Source organism: Centroberyx gerrardi, chromosome 15, assembly GCF_048128805.1.
Source record: "Centroberyx gerrardi isolate f3 chromosome 15, fCenGer3.hap1.cur.20231027, whole genome shotgun sequence".
NCBI lineage: Eukaryota > Metazoa > Chordata > Actinopteri > Beryciformes > Berycidae > Centroberyx > Centroberyx gerrardi.
In genome coordinates, this window is record NC_136011.1 from 177,501 (window position 1) to 184,533 (window position 7,033).

A 7,033-nucleotide genomic window follows, 5' to 3' on the forward strand; every position below is an offset into this window, starting at 1 on the left:
GGAGGGGAGGGCCGTGGCAGCTCTGCCCGCGGCTGTGCGCCCCTTCCCGGCCTCGGCTTTCACCCAGAGCCGGTGGTGGGACTTGGACTTTAATTTTTTTTTTATTTTTATTTTTTTTTATATATCTGCTCCTGGTAGTCAGTGGAGAACCAGGGAGGGAGGGGAGCGCCGTGCGCACTCGGCCTGCGCCGGTGCGCCCCAGCCCAGCCCTGGCTTTCACCCACAGCCGGTGGTGGGACTTGTACTTTAATTTTTTTTTTTTCCTAAGTGCCCCTGGTACTCAGTGGAGAACCAGGGAGGGAGGGGAGGGCCGTGACAGCTCTGGTTTCGTTAGATAGTAGGTAGGGACAGTGGGAATCTCGTTCATCCATTCATGCGCGTCACTAATTAGAAGATGCAGCATTTGGCTATTTTGGCGCTTACGCCAAAATAGCCAAATGCAGTTGCCTAAGCATAACCTTAACGCAAAGCTTAACCAAAGTGGTTTTACTTGCCTAAACTTCCTGGCGTTTACCAAGGACATTTCAACCGTAACAGCAGTAGCATTTTCATTTATTTTTTACAAAGGCTTTTCTTATTTAACCATGACCAAACCGTTCCCCTGACCTTAACCAACTTGTTTTAGTTGCCTAAGCATAATCTTAACGCAAAGCTTAACCAAAGTGGTTTTACTTGCCTAAACTTCCTGGCGTTTACCAAGGACATTTCAACCGTAACAGCAGTAGCATTTTCTTTTTTTTTTTACAAAGGCTTTTCTCATTTAACCATGACCAAACCGTTCCCCTGACCTTAACCAACTTCTTTTAGTTGCCTAAACATAACCTTAACGCAAAGCTTAACCAAAGTGGTTTTACTTGCCTAAACCTCCCCGGCGTTTACCAAGGACATTTCAACCGTAACAGCGGTAGCATTTTCATTTATTTTTGCCGGGCCTCTGGGACCGGCCTAGAAGAGTGAAAGTAGCTGACTGACTGACTGACTGACTGACTGACTGACTCCCCATTGTTGAAAGTCACGCGAGAAGTGGTGTACTGTCCTCCACACCGACCAAGTGCTTTGACAGTCAGATAAACACCTTTCTTCAACTAAGATTCCATAGACACGTTATTTCGTCCACAGGTTTATTAGCCCAAAAAAGGGTGAAACTGAAAAACAAAGTAGAAAATGCACATCTCAATAAACTTTCAGCAACTTGACAATAGGCGTACAAATGCCCGAAATGTTTACAATGTGGGTAATTATGAAATAAATTGACAATGGAGTCCTCTAATCTCCAGATCTTTCCTCGTTATTTATCGCAATTAGATTAACATAAGATGTAGCTGGTATTACTAGCCAGCATAGCATTAAACAACATCGACACTTTTTAAACTCACAAAACAATTATATGTCACAAAATATTTATGTAGAAATGTAGATAACTTGTAAATTAACAAATACGTACAGACGATGCTACCACAGGCATAAGGATGCGAACAGGAACACATTGATTGTAGCAGGTAACTCTACATGTGCAGCAACAGCAGTCTCCATGATTCATACACTCACTTCCTGTTTCGTCACATGACAGGAATAGGTTGCAAAAGGAGAAAATATAACAAATCGCCACTAGGTGGTGCTGAAACTAAATCAAGTATCAAAGAATTGATAGACAGCACAACTCAAAACAGAACACTCCCCACCTGGCATGTTTAAATGCCACTACTCAACAGTCTATAACAGTCACTATGTCTTCTCAGGAGCGAGGAGGAGGACTGTCTCTGTGACAGGCCGCATGAAGACTTTAGTCCCATCTTTCCTGGAGATCTTAATCTCCACCTTGCGTATTTTGCTGTCTCCACTGGGGAAGACTTGAGTGACCAATCCCAAAGGCCATTAATTTCTTCTAAGTTGGTCATCCTTGAGGAGTACAATGCTTCCAGGCTGAAGGTCTGGCTGGCAAGACTGCCACTTCCGTCGTGGCTGAAGAGAAGAGAGGTATTGCTTCCACCATCTATCCCAGAATGTTTGAGCCAGGTGCTGGACTTGGCGCCACTGGCGTTTGTGGAGGTCTTTTACCCAGTCGCCAGCTGGGGCTGAAGGAAGGCTCACTTTCTGAGTGAGGAGGGTTGCCGGTGTGAGTATGAGAGGATCATCCGGATCAGTAGACACCGGAACGAGAGGTCTGGCGTTGATGATAGCAGCCACCTCAGCCATTAGTGTGGTAAGTGCCTCATGGGTCAGCTTTGAAGACCCAAGTTGCAGGAACATAGAGTTCAGGATCTTTCTTGCTACACAATCATCCTCTCCCATGAGCCACCCATGTGAGAGGCATGGGGAGGATTGAACTTCCAGGTGCAGCCCTGGTCCAAGAGGAACTTCTCAACAGAAGTGTCACCAATGTTGGAGGGGATCTTTAGCCCCTTACAGGCACTAGTGAAGTTTGTTCCTCTGTCGGAACGAATGAGTTTTACTGGGCCCCTGATAGCGAGGAAACGCCTGAGGGCGTTGATGAAACTCGATGCCTCCAAAGATTCGATTACCTCAATGTGAACGGCTCTCATGCTCATGCAGGTAAATATCACCGCCCACCGCTTACTGTGAGCAAGACCACCCCTCGTCCGTCGTGAGGATATGGTCCATGGACCGAAGACATCCAGGCCAACATTTGTGAATGGCGGTTCAGTGGACAGGCGATCTGTTGGAAGGTCAGCCATCTTCTGTGTCAAAGGTGTCCCACGAAGTTTACAGCACGTAACACACCCATGGATGCTGCTGCTCACACACCTCTTGCCGCCCACTATCCAGAGACCATCAGCACGCACGGCACCTTCAGTGAACAGTCATCCCTGATGTTGAGTTTTCTCGTGATAATGCCTGACCAAAAGGGTTGCAATATGGTGCTTGCCAGGAATGATATAGGGGTTCTTCTCGTCTTGCTGAAGTTCCGCTTCTGTGAGGCGACCTCTGACTCTCAAGAGGCCGTCGGCATCAATAAAGGGATCTAAGGCTTTGAGAGGACTGTCCTTAGGAAGCTTGTCCTCCTTCCTCAGACAGGTGTACTCTTGAGCATAGACCTCTTCTTGAACTGCACGGATGACGATTCTCTTAGACTGTAAGAGTTCCTCAACTGAGCATTCTCAGTTGAGGAACTCTTACAGTGTGACAGTGATGCCAACCTCTACAACCACTGACCTTGGTTGCTGGATTCTTGTGAAAGAGGCGAGCAATATGGATGAGGCGAGCAATGGCATGGGTCAACAACTTCCAGCTGGAGAACTTGGAAAATCGCTGAGACCCAAGTTGTTTGCTCAATGTGGTTGTCTTCAGTGTAGAGACCTGAGGGCAGATCTCTGCATCCAAAGACGGGTTCACAAGATCAAAGGTGCCCTGCTCAGGAGGACTTTGAGTGGGGTGTTTCAAGAACTTTGGTCCATGAAGCCAGTTGGTATCTGAGAGGTGGGCAGCAGTGACAGACCTTGTGGCAATATCTGCAGGATTCTCATCAGTAGGTACATATTGCCACTGCTCTGGGCGAGAGTACATCCTTATCCTCAGGACTCGATTACTAACATAGACATAGAAACGCCTACTCTCATTATATATGTAGCCTAACACTACCTTACTATCGGTGTAGAAGGTGGTGGCATCCAATTGCACTTCAATCTCTGAGGAGATGAGTTCAGCCAACTCCACTGCCAAAACTGCTGCACACAACTCAAGCCTTGGGACTGTATGTTCAGAGAGAGGAGTAAGCTTTGCCTTGCCCATGATAAAGCCAACGTGGCTGGTTCCGTTTGTGCTTGTCAGTTTAAGGTAGGCAACTGCACCTACTGCCTTGGTTGAGGCATCAGCGAAGACACATAGCTCTCTTTGTGTTGCCTCTGAGGGAGAGATCTCTGTATAGGGTCTTGGGATCCGGAGATTGCTCAGATCTTTTAGCGAACGTCGCCAGGCGATCCACATCTCTTCCAGCTCTTGAGGGAGGGGGGAGTCCCAATCACCATTCTTCTGTGTAAGCTCTCTGAGGATTATCTTACCTTGGATGGTAACTGGGGCTATGAATCCAAGAGGGTCATAGATGCTATTCAGGGTCGATAAGATACCTCGACGAGTGAAGGGCTTGTCTTCATTAGCTACCTCGAAAGTAAAGGCATCAGACTTAAGATCCCAGTTGAGGCCCAGACTACGCTGCATGCGGTATTCAACGATGTCTTTGGATGGGTCGTTGTCCCCAAACCACAAAAACCTCAGGAAATTGCGGTCCTCTTCTCTTACAAGGAAACAGTGGAACATCTGTTGGATGTCCACTGTTATGGCCACAGCTTCCTTGCGAAATCGGATGAGCACCCCAAGGAGAGAATTATTGAGGTCTGGTCCAGTTAACAGAACAGTGTTAGTGACACTCCACTTTGCTGGGCGCTGGAGTCGAAGACCACACAAATGTTGCCAGGTTTCCTAGGATGATACACGCCAAAGGTAGGTAAGTACCATCTCTCTTCATCTTCCTTGAGTGGAGGTGCCACTTCGGCATGGTTGTTCTGAAACACCTTCTCCATAAAGGCGAGAAAGTGCTGCTTCATCACTGGCTTCCTATCAAGGTTGCGTCTCAGTGATGAGAGTCGGTTCAGGGCCTGAGTCCTGTTATCAGGGAGACGGCGCCTTGGTGTCTTGAATGGCAGCGGAGCTACCCAGCTGTTGCACTCATCTTTCTTTAGGCCATGTTCCATTATTTGCAGGAATGAGATGTTAATGGACAAATTAATGGACAAAGCCACTTTGTTATCCTCGCGTGTCTGTTGGAACAATGTGGAGCCCAACTGCTCACCTTTTTGATCGCAGGTAAGTTTCTCTGTAGAACACGCACCTGAATAATCAGGATACTGGCCGTATCTCTCCTTCACATGGAAAACATTTGGACAGGGCTCAAAGATGGAAGGGCGGTATCGTTCTGATGCACTGGTGTAGAACGCATTCACCGTGACAGGCTTATGAACACCTCCCAAACAGACATTACCAATGATCACCCATCCCAGGTCGAGCTTCTGGGCGTAAGGAGCATCATGAGGGCCATTCACCTACTTGCGAACTTTGTGGACTCTTATGACATCCCTGCCAAGAAGAAGCATGATAGAAGCCTTCGGTTCGAGCTCTGGGATAAGGTGAGCTACTGACTTCAGGTGAGGGTGGTTGAGAGCAGCTTTGGGTGTCGGAATCTCTAGTCGATTGTTAGGGATGTCGTTGCATTCCAAGAGACTTGGTAGAGGAATACTCACTTTCCCATCCAAAGATTCAATTTGGAAGCCCAAAGCTCTTCTCCCCATGGCCTCTGTCACTCAAGCGCAGGTCCTTAGAAAATATGGAGAGGTGGGGCCTTGGACATTGAAGGAATCAAAGAACTCAGAACGAGCCAAAGACCTGTTGCTTTGCTCGTCAAGGATTGCGTAGACCTTCAATGCCTTGTCACGATGACTGGTGGGATAAATCTTAACTAGGCAGATCTTAGAGCATGATCTATAACTAAGATCCCCACCACAGACCTGGGTGCAATGAGTTGTCACCTCTGAAGGTGGTGAAGGGCTTTCCTCCCCGCCATGATCTGAAGGGAGGCCTACCTCCTGGGTCCAGGGTGCTGGTCCTGGGTGGAGTGCAGAGATATGCTTCTCACTTCCGCATTCAAAGCATGTGGTTGTGAACTTACAGTTCTTAGCTGTGTGAAAGGTAGATGTGCAACATTTAAAGCAAATCCCCTTCTCCATCAGGAATGTTCTACGTTCTACTAAAGGCTTCTCACAAAAGGCGCGGCACTTTCTAAGTAGATGTGGCCTTTTGTGGATAGGACATTGCCTATCAGAATCCTCAGCTTTCTTGGTATGTTCACCTGAGGTAGGGGAAGTTGTGGGAGTTACATCTGTCTTGTGGACAGAAATTTCTTTCTGTCTGTTCAATTTCCATGGAGCTTTGTCTACTTTGGAAGGAGTGTCTGTTAGTCCTGAGAAATTGAAACTTGGATCGTTCCTGATCCTAGCTTGTTGTCTGATGAAGTCGACGAAAACTTCAAAGGGAGGAAAGGAAACATGATATTGTTGTTTGTAGTTGGAACCAAGGGAAAGCCACTTTTCTTGAAGGCTAAAGGGCAACTTTTGAACTATAGGATTGATACCCCGTGACGTATTGAGATATGAAAGGCCTGGAAGATCTCCATCAGCCTTTGCTGCTTCCAGTTCCATGAGGAGGTCACTTAGCTCGTGGAGTTTTAGATAATCCCTGTTCGAGATTTTTGGAAAGCTGTCAATTCGTCGGAAAAGTGCGCGTTCAATTACTTCTGGTGCACCGTAGCACTCATCCAGTCTGTCCCATATCATTCTGAGTCCCCTTACTGGCTGGTTAACATCCCTGTCAGCCCTGATCCGTTTAGCATGCTCAGTTGACTCTTTCCCCAACCACTTGACCAGCAGATCCATTTCCTCGCTGGGTGACAAATCTAGGCCTCTGACTGCATTCTGAAAAGACTGCTGCCAGGCTCTGTAGCTCTCTGGTTGGTCGTTGAATTGAATCAGACCAGTGGTGACCAGCTCACGGCGAGCAAAGTATCTGACAAAGTCGGTCATGCTAGAGTTGTCGTGCTGGGGGTATTGAGGAGCATGACTGGGCACAGAGGGAAGTGGGGGACTGCAGTTGGTGAGTGGTGCTCTATATGTTCGATGACCATTTTGCAAATGTCTTGAAGGAAGAGGGAGAGGCGTATCTGGGGTTAACGATAGCTGCTGAGCTGCTACTCTGTTTGACAATGTAAGGTCAGCGTTGACTGGGCTACTCTCTGCCTTGAGGTGTGGGGCTTCGATGGAGCAGGGGGGCACTGGCTCTGCGTGAAGCTGTCCGGTCTCGTCTTGAGAGGGTCGATCCATTTTGGGTGCTGACTGTACAATTTTAAGACAGCATATTCTGAGGTACGTTGTACGGGGTCAAGCGGGGTTTCTCCAAGTTGAAGCTCACAGCTACGTCGTTCGCTGCCATCAATGGCTGCCTCTAAAGTCTCTGCTTCAGCTACAGC